Source organism: Muntiacus reevesi, chromosome 17 (genome assembly GCF_963930625.1).
Source record: "Muntiacus reevesi chromosome 17, mMunRee1.1, whole genome shotgun sequence".
NCBI classification, from domain to species: Eukaryota; Metazoa; Chordata; class Mammalia; order Artiodactyla; family Cervidae; genus Muntiacus; species Muntiacus reevesi.
The window spans coordinates 37,442,281-37,461,362 of NC_089265.1; the positions used below are offsets into that span (position 1 = coordinate 37,442,281).

The 19,082-nt window shown below is 41.4% G+C and overlaps 1 protein-coding gene across 1 annotated transcript in view; it reads right to left on the minus strand.

Moving 5' to 3' along the window:
- The window catches only part of SLC1A1 (solute carrier family 1 member 1), a 76,100-nt gene that overhangs the window by 41,373 nt on the left and 15,645 nt on the right, over nt 1-19,082 (minus strand). The window lies entirely within an intron of this gene.

Below are 19,082 nucleotides of genomic sequence, written 5' to 3' on the forward strand. Positions count from 1 at the left end.
ATCGCATTTTAAAAGGTAATGAGTAAATCTGTAAAAAAGTAAATTCATGTGAAAGCTTTTTTCATCTCCTTTCTTCCCCTTCAATTATATTATCATGACAAAACATCAAAGAATACTGTGAGAAGAAAAACAAAGTAAAAAAGTTCAATCTTAGCCCAATATAAAATTGTTCTACACACCACTTTTATTGTCTATCTATAGATATTTTACATATTTTATACTTTACATATCAGTTCATATTTTTCTCATATTCTTTTATTAAAACTTTAGTAATACTCTTCTCTTTTTATTGAAGTAGAGTTGATTTACAATGTGTTAGTTTCACAGCAAAATGATTCAGTTATACATATTTTTCAGATTACTTTCCCTTATAGGTTATTACAAGACATTGAGTATAGTTTCCTGTGCTATATGGGAGGTTGGTTATCTATGTTAAATATATTAGGGAAATGTTCAATATTAAGAAACAGTATGCATTCTCTGACAGCTTGCCTTAATACAATGTCAAAATGAATTCTTTCACTTGTGAGATGACTCTGACAACTAAAAATCACAAATTTTAAGTATTTCTTCTTTATCTTCTTCCAAACAGTTCGAAGAACATCCAATTGCCCTACTCCACCCTATTCCCGTCGACTGTCACTCCCTACTACCTTCTATTAATCAAGAAAGAACACGGGTTGGGATGACTCACACATCTTTTTTTTCTTAATCAACCTCTGATGGATGACATGCTAATTGGAAGTAAAGTGACTAGAGGGCAGGAACATTCAGGAAGGATATAACTGGATATGTTAATTTGCAAATGCAGATAATTAGTATGTGAAAATTTAGAGTTATTTGGGTACAGTTAAGAACACGAGAGCAAATGAAGAGATGTGAATTATAATCAATAATAGAGTTTTCACTTAAATTCGGGTATACGTCTCATGCCCACTGTGCTGTCCTTAGTCGCTCAGTCGTGTCTGACTCTTTGCGATCCCACGGACTAGCCTGCCAGGCTCCTCTGTCCATGGGGATTCTCCAGGAAACTATCTCGAGTGGGCTGCCATGCCCTTCTCCAGGAGATCTTCCCAACCCAGAGATTGAACCCAGGTCTCCCACATTGCAGGCGGAGTCTTTATCATCTGAGCCAGCAGGGAAGGCCATATGTAACCTTATATAAAACATTTATAAGTTACATTAGATAAGTAACCTTATCTTTAGCTTTTATTTTCCTATATATTCCACCTTTGCCTTGATCTCTATTTTGTAGATACATTACTGAATGTATTTCTGATCAGCCATTTTAAATTATTTTTGGAGCAAACATATACACGTAAACATTTCTGAAATTGCAGTTAAAGCAAACAAACACAAAAACCTCTGTATTTTTGATCCTTTTTGGTCCAGATTTCAAAACTTCAGTGTTAGAGACTCCAGAATGGTTAAGAACACCAAGGATTCAAAATATTTTAAGCAAATATTAAAAGCATGTTGTGCTTATTACTTACTTAATTATCTATGTTCACCTGTTTTATATGGAATGTAAATATATTGTTCTGTAAGGATGCTCTGTGATGCTCAGTGCTTTAAACAAACAGAAAAACCAGATACTCTCTTAGTATTCAGGTTGCTTCAAGTAAAATTTTGGCTTATATGTCAAAGAAAGCTCTGTATGTAAAAATAAAGATGTGTCTGTGCTTAAAAACCAGCCACAAAAGCACTCTGTTGGGTTGCAAAAGAACTCATGTGCTCCAATCTTAGGGTTTATATTACCAACGATTAACTGTGCCTCTAATCATCTCCACCCCAAGTGAATGCAAGGCAGTTAGAAAGAAATATCCTTGCTATTTTTTAGCCTTTAACCAGATATGGGTTTTTAATGGTAGAGATAAAAGAGTCTCCACAAGGAGTTGTTTAAAAGCAATCAAAGGTGACAAGCACAAAGAATAAGTTACTGTATTTAGTAATGAAAGCTTTCTATCAAGCTTGTTCTTGAAGCTGAGTATCACAAATTATATTCTGATATTTGTTGACTGAAAGGAGAATACAAATACCAACCAAGACTTGGAGAAGCAGTTGGGAGATTCTCTCTGGGCCAGAGATGTCATCCCAGGACCCTCAAGAACAAAAAATACTGGTGAATGACCTCAGCCAGGAGTTAACATTTGTGAAGGGATGTGCTACACCTTGGTCTCAAACACATTTGGAAAAATGAGATTCATGATAAGAGAAAAATCACTGGAAGATTTGCCAGGTTCCAAGATGCAGCCAGGATTTCACAATGCACATCCTTCCCTACCCTTTTCCAGAGTCAGAATCTTGGAATGGATGAAGGAACATGGAGAGGTTTATCCATAGCCAAGGGCTGCTGGGATTAAGTGCCCACCCAGGGGCACATAGGTCAGATGCACATGGTAGGGCCACTCCCAGAACCAGGGAAGATGAAGCTCAAGAGCCTTCCTGAATGGCATATCTATACAGAAGCCTTCAGCAGGTCCAGGAAGTAAGCCCAAAGGTACATTTGTTATCTAGATGGCTTTAGCCCTTTAATTACCAGGAACTCATTCTTGGGCTGCTTTTCCCCACACAGGCGGGAAGATCCCAAGCAGGTACTAAGATGGTTGGGAAGTATATGGTGGAAAAGCAGGCTCGAGTTCTGGTTCCACCACCTACAAAGTACATAACTTGGGTCATGACTTTAACTTCTATTGTTGAGTGGTGGGGTTGGAGGTAGGGCAAAAGGGCTGCCCTCAAAGGTGCCTTTAGAGGGTGAAGATGCTGTGATCATCTCTGAGACTTAGTGTCCTCAATTTTAAAATAGGATCATAAAACCAGATCATCGGCTCCTGGAGAGCTGGCTATGTTTTTTACATGACACGTAAATACATTGGTAAAACAAGGAAGGGAGAAACTAGGGAGAAAAACAAGACCATAGCTAGAAATTTCTTTTTTTGGTTTAAAACCTTAAACTTAGAAGATATGGACTTCTCTGGTTGTCCAGTGGTTAAGAATCTGCCTGCCAGTGCAGGGGTGATGGGTTCCACTCCTTGTCTAAGAAGATTCCCACATGCTGCAGAGCAAGTCCATACACTACAACTACCGAACCTGTACACCTTAGAACCCATGCTCTGCAACAAGAGAAGCCACCGCAGTGAGAAGCCCATGGACCACAACGAGAGAAAGCCCACGTGCAGCAACAAAGACCCAGCACAGACAAAAATAATGTTGCTTTTTTAAATAGAAAAGATACACAGGATGTCATTGCTTCATGCCTATGTTGTCTCAAACAACAACTGCCAGTCCAGTAGCCCTATTTTGGAGGTAATGGGGTGATTTGTTTTCCTGCAAAGTTTATTTAAAAAATATTGTTTACGAAAGAATTCTGGAGATCAAAATAAAAGGTCATAAATAATTAATTGCACCAACCTATCCACTCCTTTCCCCTCACCATTTTCCAGGTCCTACCCAAACTTTGTTCTTATGCATGTGGTTCTTTTAGTACTGCATTCTAGCAGATAACTCAACATCTTGCTCTATTAAATACTGTCCAGCAGAAGAAAATCACTAATTTTAATTTTAAACAAAACAAAAAGAAGCAAAATCTCACCACAGCCCTTCCAACAAAGAATGGGAGCAGTTTGCTAGAGCTGCCAGGCATCAGAGTGTGGTGAGGGGGGAGGGGCAGGGGGCAGCTGGGGGCTGAGGGCACGAGGCGCAGGTCCCGGGCTGGTCTTCCCGCAACATGCACTGCCTGGGTGGCTAGCAGGGGCGGAGGGAGGGCCTCTCCTCCTCAGTCCAGGATCTGGCAGCTGAATCAGTGGCTGTGAAGCCTGATTTGTCCACAATCAAAGGCACTTGTGGAAATCCACTCCCAGCCAAGAGTGAGCCCTGAGGGAAGCCAGTGTGGCCTCTGAAACGTCAACTGAAAGATACCACCCAGAGTTCACAGGGACTTCATGCTCTCCCTTCTTGTGTCACAGGGGCACCACCCAATCTTTGCTCTTATGCACATATGTTCTTTATAATTACAGAAATTAATCTGGGGATAGTACCTGAATTGCATTTGATTCAGATTTATAAAAACAGCATTGTTCCTGTTTTAGGGTATTTGCAGAAAAGAGATTAAAATCTTCTGTGGTTTTTAATCAAAGCCCCAGAATAGTTCTCTGGTTCACAGATTGAATCTGTCTTGATTAAATAAGAACTATTGGCAAAGGAAAATACATTTTTAATTACCACTGAAATAGTTATCTAGCCATGCTGTCATGTTATGTACTATTTTAAGCACGAGATTAAGCCCCTCAGGAGCTAATCTGAGTGTTGATAACCAGGAAATAAGAAGTATGGGATGAATAAAGTTACTAACAAATGGCTTGGCATATACTGACCTTCCCTGGCGGCTCAGTAGTAAGGAACATGCCTGTCAAGGCGGGAGATGCAGGTTCTATCCCTGGGTTGGGAAGATCTCCTGGAGAAGAAAATGGCAACCCGTTCCAGTATTCTTGCCTGGGAAATCCCATGGACAGAGGAGACTGGCAGGCTACAGTCCACGAGGTCGCAAAAGAGTTGGACTTAGTGACCAAACAACAACATGCATACTCTGAATAGATGGGAGGACGGTTTCTCTATCCTATACTTCCACTGAAATATACCTGCCCCCTTTTCTCATCTTTTCCTTTGGAGCTGAGTAGCTTCAACAATATAAGCTCTTTACATGAACTCTGACACAAAACACAGATACCCCTGTGTCTGTAAACCTTTTATTTTTAGGCCTTAAAAAATATAGTTACTGCATAAGCAATATTCTAACAACTGTACTGGAAATCAAAAGTGTTAAAAATTTACCCACAATCTCATCAACTCAAGTATATGTAAAGTGAAATTGTTTTCATTTCTCATATGCTACTGAGTTGGCCAAGCAGTTCATGTGGGGGTCTTATATCTCATTTTGCCAACCATGGACTGAACTCAGGACACAGCAGTGAAAGCCTGGAATCCTAAACACTCGGCCACCAGTGCTGCACCCAGCGCAGCAGGTAGGGATCAAAAGCAGTCGACGTACAGTTTGGGAAAAAGAAACTAGAGAGAGAATTAAAGTTTTAAAGATGGAATCAGGGGACTCAGGACCTCTTGGATCAAGAGCCCTGTTCCTCAGAGCCGCATCACTATAATTTAGTGCCTTGTCAAGCAGAAAGTATCTGTGTGCTACACGGAAGTCAGCCTCCTGTGTCCCTAGTCATGTCTCCCATTTTATTGGTTACCTTAAACTATCTTTGTTATTTTCTTGTACAAGGGCTATCACCTAGCTGGAGGTCACAGATCTGCATGTGCCTTGGGAAAACATCTTAGTGTGTGCCCAAGCAGTGTTCTGAACTTGCGCTGACCCAGCGTTCCAAGGTCCACACTATGTTTTTACTTAGCTTAGCAGGGTATGACGACCCCAACTAATCAGCCCAATGTATTTTTACTTGGGTTATGCTGTATTGCTATATTTTGCTTTTATTCTTTTCCCATGGTGATTTTCTCATGGCTTAGCCAGAGCAACAGGCTATTAACCTCGGCAAACCAGGGAACTCCCCCACTGAGTTTTCAATTCCATTGTCTCTAAGTTTCATTTCTGGAAGTTACTGTATCCTTTTCACAGTATCATTTTTCTGTTTCCTAGTTTCTCTTCCATCTGTTTCTTTTTTAATCATGTTAAACATATTTACTACATACTCTTTCAGACTGTTACATCAGGTCCAGTTTTTGTATTCTCTTGCTTATGTCATTTCCTTGTGTGATTTGTAATTTTTGATTGTAGATCTGTCTTTTGGGAAGGGAGTTGGCTTTCTATGGTTGTGAAATTGTCCCTATACATAATAGGATACCTGTTTCTCCTGGGAGTTTAGGAGTTTTAAGGTCATGAGGAAAGTCCTATATTCTGTGCTGGTGTAAATTTAGATCACACAACCAGGTAAGTATATGTCTGAGTTTTAATTTTCTCATGGGTGCCTCTCTTCCTCTTTACTCTTAGACGTGGGCAGAAGGCAGCTTTCTTGAGGTTTTCCTGGGTCACAGGGTAAAATTTTTCTGGTCTTCTTTCCAAGCGAAGTGAAGTGAAAGTCACTCAGTTGTGTCCAACTCTTTGCGACAACATGGACTATACAGTCTGTGGAATTCTCTAGGCCAGAATGCTGGAGTGGGTAGCCTTTCCCTTCTCCAGGGGATCTTCCCAACCCAGGGATGGAATCCAAGTCTCCCACATTGCAGGCAGATTCTTTACCAGCTTAGCCACAAGGGAAGCCCGTTCTTTCCAAGGGTGGGGCCAAATTTTGAGGTTTCAGGCTTTATGAAGAGGAATGATACTAGCTCCTTCACTTGTATGGGCCAAGATCTTATCTCTTCTCTATGTGGATATTAGAACCCCTATCCCCCATCACTAAGGGCTATAATTGGCTTCAGACCTTACTATCAGGTTTTGTTTACACTTCAGGCTTTGTGTTCCCTTTTATTTCTGGTACATGGGAATTTTTCTTTCTTTCGAGTTTGGGTTACACATTAATTTGGAGAAGGGTATTATATTTCTGTGTGTTCGGGATGGTAGGATTCATCCACACTAGCTCAACTACCATATTACTAGATGCTACAGCACCATCAATTATTTATTCCTTACCCTTTCCAATATGTCTATTTTAAGATGGATAAAGGAGTGAGTGGGGATTAAAGTTGAAAGTCCCACCATATACAGTAAAGTTCTTGCTGTACTAAAGACCTGATATATTGATACTAAAACAATTATTGCCCTTCCAAGAACTCCTATGTAATCTTGTGGGATCAATTAACCAAAACTCGTTTACAGACCACTTATTCCTGCAACACACTGGACAGTGGGAAATGGAGATAAGAGTAATGCATAACCAGGAGGCCTTTACATGGTGAAATGCACGTTAGTCGCTCAGTCATGTCCGGCTCTTTGGGACCCCATGGGCTGTAGCCCACCAGGCTCCTCTGTTCATGGAATCCTCTAAGCAAGAATAGTGGAGTGGGTAGCCATTTCCTTCTCCAGAGAATCTTCTCAACCCAGGGATTGGACGCGGGACTCCAGCATTGAAGGCAGATTCTTTATTGTCTAAGCCACTGGGGAAATAAGGCATATTAAATCACAAGAGACATTTTGAGGGAAGAAACTAACTCAGCACCAACTGTTTCGGAGGCAGGCTTTGTAGTCAGACTATCTGTGTTCAAATCCTGGAGTCACCATTTTATTAGCTGTGGAATTTCAAGCAAAATACTGATCATGCTGCCGGTTCCTCTGTTTCCCCACCTGTAACAGTGGGCCTAGTAAATTATCAATCTCAGAGTCATTGGGAGATTTAAAAATGAGACTATACAAAACGTGCTCAGAGTAAACAGTGCCTGGTTCATATAATAAGTATTCAAAAAATGTTAACTATTATTCTAGGTTATATACTCCTAGGTTTTCTCATGAAATCCTCAAAATGGTTGTGGCTGTCATAGGTGAGTCACGGCCACAGAGCTCAAAGCAGAAGGGTCAGGGGTTGAGGGGAGAGAATCACATAACACATTTTTAGTGCGACTAAATTTACAAAGTTATTCCCTTAGGCTACAGTGTTTATTTTGGTGGTGAAATATTTCCTTTTATCTTATAAATGAAAAACTTTAGGGTTAAAATAATGACACCTAAAAGACCCATGAAATGCACTGAATGTAATGTCTGTTCATTTCGCTAGCACGGGACATCACTGAAATAAAAGTCTCAGGATCTGGGTGGCACCAGAAGAAAAACCATTTGAAATTCTTGATTCTTCCAAACTAATTCTTATTGTGATTTCAATCACCTAATTAAATTCTGCAAATATGTACTGTCCAAGGGATGTTAGGCCCAGTGGTGGTAGTAAAGATATAAAAATGGAGGGTATAAGACCCCTTCCCTCAAGAAGCTCACAGTCTAAAGACAGCCAATCACAGATGCAGCTCAGCAGAGGGGGAGTCCAGGTGGCCGAAGGACTAAGGATGCAAGGTGGGAGCTGAGCTTGGGAACACCCGGGAAGGCAGGGCAGACGGAGGAGGAGAGTGAAGAAGGCTCAAGAGACAGAGAACTATCAACAGATAGAGAACTATTCCAGGATTTCTGTGGAAACTGAGAGCACTTCAGGGAAACGCTCCTTATCTTTCTTCATCCAGCAAGGAAAGGAAGCCATAGCCAGTACCACTGGCATCAACATCCCACAGGCCAACCCATGGAGCTGCGGAATGGAGGAGGAGGGCTGTTCACAGACTGAGGGACCATGTGAGCTGAAGACCTGCTTTTCTTCAACTTCAGTGAGCGTACACTCACCCGGGGATTTTGTTAGAAGGCTGACTGCACGCCTTGAGTAACAAAGAGGTAAGTGAGCCTGGCAGGAGCCTCCAGTACTCCAGTACTGTTACTACTTCAGTAACAGGTAGAACCTGCAGGTAGGAGCCTGCAGAATCCAACTGGACAGAGCGGAAGGGCCTGCTGCCGGCCTCAAGCCCAGCACCGTGCGCGCTGGCTCCGGCAACACACGCGCAGGGGGAGCTGCTCGGAGCTGCTCCCGTGTAAAGGCCCTGAACACACAAAACTGTTCCTGCCGACTCCCGGTCTCTCACTTAGCCACCTTCTTCACCTCTGGAGGAAAAGCTTCCTGTGCAGCCAGCTCACACTGGCGAACTCATCTTGAATACAGGAAATGAGCCCTAATGATGGCTGCTGGGGGGATGGGGCTCATCTGCCCTTGCGTTTTCCTTTGAGAGCAAAAGACAACCTGAGTCTAAAGCAGAAACAATATGTCCATTTTTTACAGATAAAAATGCCATTAAACCCTCAAGCTTCTGCGCTACATGCATCCTCAGCTCCAGGGAACCTTCCATTATGGCGACCATGGCTTTCCTCAAGGCAGAAGGGGGATTAATGCACGACCCCAATGGCAAAACCCACAGAGAACAAAGTGCTTCTCTCCCACCCCAGTCCTCATTTTTCAGGAGAGTTCTGGTGGCCTTCCAAATACTAACAGGTAAAAATGAGGTATGGCCTGGTAGAGACCACCGAACTTCACAATATGAAAACAAAATACAAATGTTCTTGAAAACTTGCTTTATAATCAGGTCAAGAAAGGTTGATATGTGGGACTTCCCTGGTGGTCCAGTGGTTAAGAATCTGCCTGCCAATGCAGGGCACATGGGTTCGATCCCCGGTCCAGGAAGCTTCCACATACTGCGGGGCAACTAAGCCCATGTGCCACAACTACCGAAGCCCACATCCTGGTGCCTGCGAACCACAACTAGAGAAAGTCTGTGTGCAGCAACAAAGACCCAGCACAGCTAAAAAAATAAAATAAAATAAAAATTTTAAAAAGAGAAAGGCAGATATGCAAATTATGTATCTGGTAAGGATCTACTACCTGGGATATATAAAGAACTGTTACAACTCAAGAATAAAAAGGCAACCTCAATTTTTAAAAATGGGCAAAAGATTTAAATAGATATTTCTCCAAAGAAAAATATACAGATGAACAATAAGCACATGAAAAGATGTTCAACATCATTACTCATTAGGGAACTATAAATCAAAACCATAAAGAAAAACAGTTGTTACAATGGTTATAAAAAGCAAACAGAAAATAACATATGTTGGTGAAGACGTGAAGAAACAAGAACTCTCTCACATTGTATGAATGTAAAATGGTACAACCCCCATGGAAAACCATTTTACAGTTCCTCAGAAAGTTAAACGTACTGTTACCATATGACCCAGCAGTGTTACAGCTGACGTAGGCAATTCTCCTAGGTAGAAGGGAATTGGAAACATATCTTTGCAAAAGAACTCGTACATGAAACATTCATAGCAACATTAATCATAATAGCCAAGAAATGAAAATCAATAACTATCTATTAACTTAATACTGGATGAACAAAATGTAGTGTGTTCATACCCTGGAACATTATTCAGCTACAAAAAAGCATGAAATACTAATACATGCCATAGCATGGATGAACCTTGAAAACTTTAAGCTCAGTGAAAGAATTCAGACACAAAAGGCCACATACGATATGATATGATTCCATTCACATGAAATGTCCAGAATAAGCAAGAGACAGAAAGCAGATTAGTGGCTGTCATAGGATGGGGGTGAGTGATAGGGACTGAGTGCTAACAGGTATGAGATTTCTGGGGGGTTTGATTGAAAGCGTTCTGAAATTAGACAGTGGTGATGGCTGGACAACACACTGAATATGCTAAAAACCACTAAATGGTATACCTGAAATGTAACTTTTATGTTATATGAAGTTTACCTCAATTAGAAAAAAGCATATACATACTCTCAAAGTGAATTGATTTAAAAAACAATAAAAAAAGAGAAAGGCAGGTGATACTAAGTGTGATTCATTTCCATTTGGATTGGGTGGCAATTTGACGACTTTTCCCTGGGGTGGAAGAGAAGACAAAACACATGGAGACTCTTTTTTTCCTTTTAGTTATCATACTATCAGAAAAAAGATTGCCAAAGATGTGGCATTTTGCTCAAGCTTTCACTTAGTATGATATGGATGAGATTATCAGATCTGAAGGCCTTACCATCTGGAAAGACCAATTAAAAAACCCATGTGATGCCAGACATGTTTATTTAACAGCTCAGAAAGAAGATGATCAATTGAAAGAAAAGTTGTGATTACAGATTGTAGTTCATAGCCCACAAAGGAGATGTGTGAGAGCTGATTTTTTAATTACAGGGTATAAAAATCAATCAAAACCACCAATAGAAAACCAGGATTAATCTGAGAACAATATGACCTGACAATCCCTGTAGGAAAAGAAAAATCAAAGTTAGCGGTCACTAATTCATCTGACTAGAGTCCGGGCTGCACAACATCAGTTTGCTAAACTCTAGGGAGGATACACTTGTGGTTCTGGCCCTCATGTGGCTTATAGTCTAGGAGAAGATACAAGTCCCTTCGGAAACTTCCACGTGTCATCCAGATCTGCAGTTGAGTCTGCTCCAACAGGTACTAGTTGGAGGACCTTAGGGAATCTATTTAACCTCATTAATATGTAGTGTCTTCACCAGTCAGACAGATATAACACAGTAGCTACATCATGTGGTTTCCAGTGTTAAGCCGAATAATAAATTCAGATGATTTAGCTCCACCCACTGCAGGAAGGCTTGGGGTTAGCTGTGACTGAGTAACAACAGAGATAATAGCAGCAACAAAAGTAGAGAGAACAGAGCTTTTAAAATGAGCTTAGGCTGTCTCTGGTATAAGGAAGAACCAAGTAGGAGTATAATGGAAAGAGGAGTCACGAATCCAGATTTTAATTCCATTTCTACCACAAACTTAACTGTCACTTAATGTCTTTGATTTTGGCTGCTTCATTGAAGTGCTTGAAGTATACACTTCAACAAAGGTACATCAGAAATGTTGTGAGAACCAAATGAGAAAATATATGTAGGAAGCACTTTGCTCTCAACCAAAGTCATGCATCCTATTTCACAGTGTAGTTACCTTATTAATCTTTATTGTTCCAATTTCCTTTCCACTCAAATTATAGAGCTATTAATGGTGGAAAGTTAGGAAGCTTAAAGACACACTCCCAGTGGAGGGCTGAATAGAAACTTATTTCAAGCAGGCAGAAGCTCAAGTTTTATTTCACTCAGCTCTTGACTGTCTTCCAACTAACAAATTATACAAATACCAGTCTTAGAAACATGGTGAGAAAGGGTGAAGATCCTAAGGTAGACAGACTAGGAAGAATGCACCATAAGTTAGATACAAACTGGGCCCAAACTCTGCTCGACATTTATTTCCTGGCTCTGGGACAGAGGGTAAACAATTGCCTCTTTGTGCCTTAGTTTTCTCATCAGACAAGGAATGATAGTTGACTCAGAAACATGGGGTAAGGGTTAAAGGGGATAAAGTATAAAGCGAGAGAGTTCTCTTCTCTATCTCCCTTCAGGGAGGGTGAACCTTCCCTGTTGCTTCTGCCTTTCTCTTTGGGGAGCAAAGCGATCAGTGTTAAAAGGTGACTGTGAAACCAGAGGAATCGGATATTTTTCACTTTTTCCTGTTGCAAAGAATGAAGGTGATGACTCTTTGATCTGAAAGAAGCCACACACTGTATTGACAGGTGGTTGGTGTTGTAATGGGCCTTGAGGCCTCTATCACCATAGATTCTAAATAATGGAAGATGTCTGCAGATGGAGAGCACAAAGACACTTACAAAACCTATTTAATAAAAGAATAACCTTTTCACCACTCTGGGAAACAACAGAAACTTTGCCACCTGCTATAAAAATAAAAAAGAGGTACTACTCTGTTCTTAGAGTTTAAATATATTTTAATGATTTTTCACAGCTTAAATCAAAGATTGTAAATATCCAAGGACGAGAGTCAGGGCAGAAGTGCAAGAAGCAGGCCTGTGGGGCTCCTGACAGCTCCAATTAAGCACTGCCACATGGAAGTGAGGGTCCAGGGTGGCCTCATCTTCTTCACTTTTCTTAGAAAAACTAAGAATCTGGGTCATTGTGTGAAACCACTCAATTTTTAAATGTTAACAAAAGCTTAAAGACAATCATTAAACTCTGTGAGGTTGCACCAAATGCCTCTTCAAGCGAACTTCCTCTAAAGTTGTCATCTTTCATTCTGGTTTTTCCACTTAAGACAGTACAGGAACATGATAAAACACAAGAGGGAAAGCCACTGTGATCAGAGGAAGGTAAACGCCACAGGGACCAGGAAATAACATGATCTCATACAGTCTCCGGAGATCTTGAGTGAATCCGGCAAGTGTTATCTGACTAGCTTCGCTCTGCACCACAGGCAGAGTGGGCAAAGTGAGGATGCTGCCCCCTGCCACTGAGAACCTACATTCTAGTAGGCAGGACAGCCTAGGCAAGTCCGATGGTCTACAGAGCTTGCAGAAATTCAAAGCTTTCCTGAAATTCTCATCAGGCTGGAATAAGAAAGGGGGCGGTTCAGATGCACCTTCCAAATGAGAATAGGAATCCAAAAGGCAGGTACTGTTGAGGAAGAAGGAGAGTGGGAGAAACACCCGAGGACAGAAGAATCAGGGGAAGAAGAAGCTAATACTCGTCAAGTCCTCTGTCCTAATCACCTTTACGGTCATCTACTCTAACAAGCCTTCAAAATACAGACAATCTACAGTTGTCCTTGTATAACTAAAGGGGAAGTGATTCCAGCAGCCCCTGCAGATACCAAAATCTAAGTCCCCTATATAAAATGGTGTAGCACAGTGAATTCATACAAGGAAGGTCAGAAAACTTGCCTACAGTCAAACGGCCAGCCCCAAGACCAGGTCTGTCTGACCCCAAAGCACAGCTCCCTCCATGAAGATGTTATCAGAATGTGTTTGGTCAGTGGTCTGGCTGGTGCTCAACAGGTAGTTTATAGAGAGCTGAGATGAGAAACCTAAGTTGGAGCATACCACAAAAGGCCTAGAATACCAAGGAGGAGAATTTATACTTCTCTGACCCTTAGGTCCCTTCATATAAACCAGGTCACTGTGAGGATTAAATGAGATAAACCCTGTGTTACATTATAAAGTAGTATACCAAGATTAGCTATTAGTAGAGATAATGAATAGCCACTGAACATGTTTGCATAAGCTGGGCGTGGATTGGTGATAAAGCTGGCTGAGGTATGGAGGGGATGAGATGTGTAGGATGGATTATAACAGGGAGATAAGTATAGTTAGGAGGCTGTTCTTAGAAAGGAAAGTGAAGCCATGCCAGACTTGGGGGATGGAAAAGGAGCTTCATGACAAGTGGGAAAGAAACAAGGCTGAAGAATGAGAATCCCAGATCCATGACGTGGGCCAGGGAAAGTTTTGGCTGGATGATGACAGTGGTTTCTTGCAGAGCTTGGGTGAGAGTATGAATGCATTTGTTAATTCATCTGCTTCCCAGAGAAAGGAGGAGGTCAAGAGAAGCCATCCTGACTGCCACGGCCCCATCGCAAGCCCTGTCTTACTTCACTTGCTTGCTCCAACTAAACCAACCAGACAGGAGCGCAATCTGGCAGGAACCAGTTGACCTGTGTTGTATTCAACTGTCTAGATGTTCACGCTGTCCAGGGCTGGTGTCTTTTGAAGGGATGCCTGGGGTGAAGGGCTCAGCTCTGAAGTCAGATATATCTGATTTGGAACCTTGCTCTCTTGTAGAATCTCGTCACTCCCTTTTTCCTTGTGGCAACTCAAAAGGGGAAGTGGGTGAGCCCTAGTACCAATGTGGTTCTCTAAAAGGATCTGGAACTGAAGGCCACATAGTGACATGGCTTGAATTCAGAAACATTTTTAGAGGGTTGAAGAGAAGTGACTCTCCTAACAACCTCGTTAAGTACTCTTTTAGTTTAGGGAAAACACGGGACTGGAAGGAGGGAAGAGGATCTAATTCCTTGTCCCATACTAAAAATGTACAGCACAGAAGCAATCAGAATGCTGGGTGCCCTGCACGCACTGCCTGGCCTTGCAGGGAGGGAAGGCAAGAGATCCTGCCAGTGGCTGCCTGGTAGGATGGGGGAGATGATGTTCTATGCGGTCCAAGGGAACATTCTGGCTAGAAAGATACCTCTATTGCCAGGAGGATGCTGTGACTCAGAGAATTATCGACTGCAACTTCCTAGGGATAAAACCAGATGAATGTTTGGAGAAGCTTAGACAGGCTCAGTAAGCTCTCCATCTCCCTACTTCTGGACATTCCCCTCCACACTGTTATCAGTGTTTCCTAAGAAGTCTGTATTCTGACCTCTCCGTGGGCTGCCCACTCTCCCAGGTGATCCTATCTGCTCTTACAGATTCAATTTCCACCTCTGTGTCCTGGCTCACTCTGTCTCTCAAGTTCCAGGCCTTCAGGGAACCTCTACCTAGTGATAAACCTCAACATGGGACACAATATGGTAAAAATAAACCTGTCTTTCCTTCTCCCAGCAGACTTCTCACTTTTCTTCCTAGTTACCTCGTGGTTTTAAAGTAGGTCCACTAGTTATTTGACACTCATCCCATCAGGAGGTGGAGTCTTTGTTCCCTTCCCTTAAGCCTGGGGAGACCTCTGTAATGGCCTCAATAAAGAAAATACAGCAGAAGTGAGCTGGCATGGAGCCAGTTTAGAAAAGGGGTGACTTCTGATGATACCTCTTCTTGGGATACTCAATTAAAGCCCTGAGATCCCATGCAAAAAGTCCAGCTACCCTGTTGGAGCTTCAGCTTCAGCTGCCCTGTTGGAGAGACCACACGGGCGGGTGGGAGAGAGAGAAAGGGAGAGTGAGAGCAAGAGAAAGAAGACCGCTGTCTGAGTCTTTCAGGCAGGAGACACATGAGTGACGGCCCTTTAGTTGATTCCAGCCCAGCCATCATCTCCCTGTGATCACAAAAGAGACCCCAAGTGAGAACTGCTTATTTGAGCCCAATTAATTGCCAGAATCATGTGGGGGTAATAATATGATTGTTATTTCAATCCACTAAGTTTGGGAGTAACTGCTGCTGCTGCTAAGTTGTTTCAGTCGTGTCCGGCTCTGTGTGACCCAATAGACGGCAGCCCACCAGGCTCCCCCATCCCTGGGATTCTCCAGGCAAGAACACTGGAGTGGGTTGCCATTTCCTTCTCCAATGCATGAAAGTGAAAAGTGAAAGGGAAGTCACTCAGTCGTGTTTGATTCTTAGCGACCCCATGGACTGCAGCCTACCAGGCTCCTCCGTCCATGGGATTTTCCAGGCAAGAGTCATGGAGTGGGTTGCCACTGCCTTCTCCGTTGGGAGTAACTGGGTACATACAGACACCTGGAAGAGTTCCTTGTCTCCTTAAACTGTGTTGTCCTCACAGACGTTTTTTGGAGGGCTGTGTAGGCTATGATCAGGTGCTGGTCTAAGCATAATTAACTCTGACTGATTTTCACAACTCTGTGACATAACTCACCGAGAGAGTTTGAGACTGAGGGGAAACTGAGGAAGTGAAGTCGTTTGCCCAGGGTCCACAAGAAGTAAGTGACCCAGCTGAGATACCAAAGCGGCCTGGGTCCAAAGTGGTGCACTTTGGGGACATTCTAGACGACTCAGCATCCCATCCCAGGCCCACGCTGAACGGGCACAAAGATCTGCTGATGCTACTGACTTAACAGCTCTCACACCTGTCTCTCTCCTTTCCATCTGCACCAACACAGACTTGGTTCAGGTTGGCCTCATTTCTAACCAAGACTATTTCATCAACTTTCGAACACCTCTCTGCTTCTGGTCTTATTTCTTCCAAATTCATCTTCTAAACCAAAGCCAGAATGATCTTTCCAAGATGCAATCTGGCTAAGTCACTTTTCTGCTTACCGCCCTTTCATGGTTTCCCATCACAGGCTGGCACCCAAGCTCCATGGCCCCGCCCTGCCTCAAGCCCCACCCCACTGTTTGAGTTCTACCCAGGGCCCAGGTCTCCGAGCCTGTGCACACTGCTCCCTCAGCTTTCCTGCTTGACTTGTTGACCATCGCAACCACTTCAAAACTCATCAAAGGTGTCTGGAAAGCCCTCCCAAACTCCTTTATGTGACATGTGTGTTCACATAACCAGGAAGGAACTGGCTGGCCTTGTAGATGTGAAGTAAAAAAGATCCCTTATCTTCCACACCCCAAAGTACCAAAAACAATTAAATCAGATATCCTCCATGGAAAGTAGGGCAGCAACAGTCCAACGGAGGCTTTGCTTTTCGTAGGAATGAAGACACCAGAAAGAAGGAATTCTGTGCACCGTTAACCATATAACACCTCTTGAATCACTGGATCTGTCTGTACGAGCCAGATTCTTAAGGGTGTGTGTGTGCATGTGTATTTATTATACAACAAAGTTGACTTTTACTGTATAGTCCCATGACTTTTAACATGTGTTAAAATTCTTACAACCACCATCAAAATTAGGATGTGGGTATAGAACAGTTCCTTCACTCCGAAGAACTCCCTCATGCTACACCTTCATAGTGATACACAAATACCAACACACATACAACACACACACACCCTGAGCCTAACCCCTGGAAATCTCTAATTTGTTCTCCATAACTAGGTTTTTTCTCTTTTTGAGAAAGTCTTATATATAAAGTTATACTCTACACAGCCTTTGAATACTGGTTACTCTCACTGATTATAATGCCTTTGTGATTCATCCATGTTTTGCGCCTATCAATAATATGCTCCTTTTTCTTGCTGAATGGATTGCACTTTATAGGTGGACAGTATTTTTTCATTCATTGAAGGATATCTGGGTTGCTTCCTGTTTTGGGGTGATTATGAACAAGAGCTGCTATAAACATTGTGAACAAGGTTTCACCTGAACATAGCTTTTTTCTCTTTCTAGGATATATATACCCAGGAGTGAGACTGCTGGGTCATATGGTAAGTATATATTTAACTTCTAGTGTTAGCTGCTCAGTCATGTCCAACTCTTTGTGACCCCATGGACTGTAGCCTGCCAAGCTCCTCTGTCCCTGGGATTTCCAGGCAAGAATACTGGAGTGGGTTGCTATTTCCTTCCCCAGGGAACCCAGGGATCAAACCTGGGTCTCCTTCATTGACAGGCAGATTCTTATACCATTTGAGCCACAGAAACTGCCAAATTGTTTTTTTAGACTGGCTATACCATTTTACTTTCCCATCAGCAATCTTTAAGAGGAAAAGTTTCTTTGTGTCTTCATCGAGTATTGATGGCATCAGCATCGAGGCATGTAGTGGCCTCTCATTGAAATTTTTTTAAATTTCCAATTTGACTTATACACAATGAGATGATTACTACAATAAGCTTAGTGAACATCCATCATTTCATATAGATACAAAATTTAATAAACAGAAAATTCTTTTCACTGTCTCACTATGATTTTCATTTACATTTCCCTAATGGCCAGTAAGGTGGAACATCTTTTTGTGTGTTTACATTAGAGCCTCTTTGGTAAAGCGTCTGTTTTTTAAAGTTGGATTGTTTTCTCACTATTGAGTTTTGAAAGTTCTTATTATGTTCCCAATAAAAGTTCAGGTATACTGGTTCTATGATCCACAATTATTTTTTCCTAGTATGTAGACTGTTCAATCTCTTTCCCCTCATCCAACTTTACTGAAATATAACCAATTTAATATTGCACATACTTAAGGTGTACAATTTTACAATTTGTTGTGTTCATTCTCTAAACAGTGTCTTTCATAGAACAAAGTTTCTTTTTTTAAAAAATAAATTCCAATTTATCAATTTTTTTCTTTTCTGTTTGATTAGAGTATCTAAGAACTCTTTTCTAACTATGGGTCACAATGATTCTGAGAATTCTGTACTTTTTTCTTCTTTTAGATCTCTGTTCCATGGTTAATTTTGTATAACATTGTATAATATAGGTAGAGGTACTTTTTTTTTTGCATATGAATGTCTAGTTGTTCCAATACTATTTGCTGAAAAGACTCTTCTTTCTTCTTTGTCAAGAATCAATTGGGCATATTTGTATGGGTCTACTTCTGGAATTTATATTCTATTTTATTGATCTTTGTGTCTACCCCTTCACCAAACTACAATGTCTTGATGCTTGTCTTAAAATAGGATAGTGTAATTCTTCCAACTTTCTTCTTTTTCAAAATTGTTTTTGTTATTCCTTTGCTTTTCCCTCTATGTGTAGATGCCTGATATATCTTTAAAAAGTACTTCTGAGATTTTTAACTCAAATTACATTAAAACTATAAGCCAATTTGAGAAGAACTGACATAATCATTATGATGTATCTTCCAATCTATGAACAGGTATGTCTGTTTATTTAAGTCTATAATTTCTTTCCTCGGTGTCCTGTAATGTTCAACTGTAGATCCCATGCATACATTTCATTAGAAATATAAGCTATTTCAAATAGTGTTAATATTTTAAAAGTTCCATCTCCAATTGTACATTATTAGTATACAGAAATAACAAATTTGCGTATTAATTTTGTATCTTGCAACCTTGCTAAGTCACTTACTAGTTTTAGGAGTTATTCTATAGATTCCTTGGGATTTCCTTTGCAGAGAATCATGTCATTGTGAATAGGGTAAGTCTTGTTTCTCTCCAATCTAGTTC